Source organism: Pteropus alecto, unplaced genomic scaffold (genome assembly GCF_000325575.1).
Source record: "Pteropus alecto unplaced genomic scaffold, ASM32557v1 scaffold8, whole genome shotgun sequence".
NCBI lineage: Eukaryota > Metazoa > Chordata > Mammalia > Chiroptera > Pteropodidae > Pteropus > Pteropus alecto.
Window position 1 is genome coordinate 9,635,959 of NW_006494609.1, and position 3,174 is coordinate 9,639,132.

Sequence of the window (3,174 nt, forward strand, 5' to 3'; positions counted from 1 at the left end):
TATTGAGTCTCTACTACAATCAGTCACTATTCTAGGTGGTATTATGGGTGAACATCAAGATACAGAAGCAAACACAAGAGACTAAAATTCCTGTTCTCATAAAATTCACATTAGTGTAAGAGACAGAGAAAATACTTTTAAAAAAGTAATAAAATGTATAGCATATTAGATTGAGATGAGTATGAGTTACTCTAGAGACAAATGAGGGACTATGCTAAGGACAGCCTGGGGTCCAGTTTTATGTAGAGGATAAAAGTCTTTATGAGCAAGCACTATTGGCATAAGACCTGGAAATTGTGAAGAAGCCAGTGGAGTGCATATACAGGGAATGAGCACTTGAGACAGAGAGAACAGTGAGGTGCAATGGCTTTAGGGCTGGAACATGCCTGTTATGATCAAAGGAGAGAAAGGAATGAAGCTGGTAGTAGGGTACGAGTCAGCCAGGAACAGAGGTCAAGCCCTGGAAGCCTTTACACGTCATTGTAATGACTTTGGTTTTTTTTCTCTGAGTAGGATGAAGAACAATTAGAAGGCATTGAGCAGAGAGGCAATATGATCTGACCCAGGCTTAATAGAATCATTCTAGCTGCAATATTGAGACCAGACTAGAGGTACTCAAGGGTAAAAACACAGACATCAATTTGGAAGCCAGCAAAAAATTGAGTGAAAGATCATAATTTATGGGAATGGATGACAGTCTTAGAGATGGCAAAAAGTGGTAGGAAATTTATTATATTTTAAATAATAATCCACAGTATGTGCTAATTGATTAGATGTAGAATATAAAAGAGAAGGAAGGAAGGATGGATTACTGCACAGTTTTCGACCTGGGCAATTAGAAGAAAGGAATTACTGCAAACTAAGACAGTAAAGAGTATAGAAAGAATAGATTTAAAGGAAAGGAGCAGATTTGAGTTTTGAACTTGTAAAGATCTGAGCATTACACAATTAAGCAGAGATTACCATCAAGTAGGAGTTGGGTATGGAAGTCTGGAGTTCAAGGGGAAACTGATCTTCGCTATGTATTTAATCCACGTGTTGATAACTAAGAAGCATAACTGACTGTTGAATTTATGCTGAGTAGGACAGGGTGATGATTGGAACCAGAGAGAGTTAAATAATAGGTTAAATTAATTGAAGTTTAACCTATTGTCAGTTGCTGCATGTCAGTTGCTGCAAAACTGTTGGACACCAAAAGGTTGATGGAGTACGCTAGTTACATGGAAATTATTGGATAATAGAGTTTTTGAAATTGAGTTTAAGAAGGGCTGAAGTCAGATTTTGGGTAGAGACAAGTTCTGCCAGAGTATCTCAATAATATTGAGTAGTTTTGATGGGATGAGAGACAAGAAAATCACTGAACTGAGAGGCCAATTTGCTGGAAGTTTCATCAGTGTAGATATTGAAATCATCAAGTCTGGAAGCAATGGTGTAGATGAAAGGGACAGTGAGCTAGAAGGTAAAACATTTAAAACAGTAGAATAGAACTCTGGTAATTGATGGATGACTTCTATAAGCTGGAGTGGTGTGTGTTTTAGCCTAGTGCTATGAAATTTAAAGTGTAGTATTTTTATGGAAGAGGAAGTGAATGACCATGAGAAGTAGCAGGAGTAAAGTCAGAAGAAAAGTCATTTTCATATAGAGAACTCCAGGGGAAGATGTACCTCAAAGAATAGATTTTCCATTAGAGAACGATGATAGAGAGAACTTTCAGATAGATTTTCTAGGATGTAAAGGATTTTGCTGATGACCAAAAATAACTATCAGCTAGCATGAAAGAAAGAATTTCCTGAGTTAAAAAAAATGAAAGATAGAATGTACAGAGTTATAGTGTCCAGGGGTTAACATCTTTATTTGAGAGACCTGGGTTTTTTATGCTGACTAGTGCATACATGGATAAAGGAAAGAAATAGTTGTCCTGATGAGTCTAAGGTAAAGAGTAGTGGTGACTCCGAAGTTGGTTTATGGAAGTCGTCCTGTCAGGGGCGTGCGGAAGTCTGTGATTCAGCTGATGGGTGTGTAGCAACTGCAGAGGGACAGTATTTCTCAGAGAGAAACTTACTCTTGTTCTTGCCCTGTAGGCTCAGAGGCCAGCAGAAGACTGGTCATACTTCAGAATGGAGAGTTTCTTCTCTATCTTTTTTATTTTGCCTAACATAATTGCCAGCATAATTCCCCTTCAAATATTTAACTAATCTTAATGGAAATGGGTAGATATCAGGTATTTACACTACCAGAAAAAAAAAAAAAAAAGACACAATAGACTTCTTTCCAGAACCACTGGGTTGATATCTTTCTCAGGAAAACAAATATTACAATTTTGAGAAATGTGTATGTATCTTTCTCTGTGCATTTAAATTAGCCACATAATTTTTTCAGTTTCCTTCTGTGAGTCATGATTTGGATAACAAAATATAGATTTTTTTTCTTCGTGGAGAGGCCAATAATTCTTAACTACATTTTTTAGCAAAACCTAAGATCACACATATTCTGGTTAGAGACCCGGTTTCCTTATTTACAAAATTTCTTAAAACAATGTTTTAAAAGAGATTGAATTATCAGCAAATATTATCAAACAAAATAAAAGGCATGATACCATATGGTAAATGCAAGCACTGTAATGAATATCACTCTCAGTCCCACTGGAAATGGGTCAAGTCATTATCTTGTAAACCAGCATATGATGTTGCTCATGCTGTCCTCTGCTATGTACTCCGTTTTTGTATCTCTGGCTTGGAACTGTCTCTTGGCTCATTGGCACATCTCCCCCTAATGTGATAAATTGCTCGTAAGTATATTGTTTTGTTTTTCCAGCAGAAGCTCTTCCTAAAGATACAATGTGTTACCAGGGAATTCTCTCTTGGTTTTTTTTTTTTTTTTTTTTTTCCCCAAAAAAAAAAAAAAAAAAAAAAAAAAAAAAAAAGTTTTTGAGTCCCGTCTACACTTGACTCATACCTCTTGTCTCAGTCTCTCCTTTTTTTCTGAAACATTGCTTCATTAGAAAGTATACAGTAGAGGTCCATGGAGAAAATAAGCTCTTTACTCATTTTTGTTTTTCTGTGGGTGGAGTTCTTTATTCAAATTGAAGAGAAACAAGAATAGTTAATAATCAAAATGGGGTCGCCATTAATGGGAAGGAAGTGCTGAGTTACCTCAGGTCAGATTCATACAGCT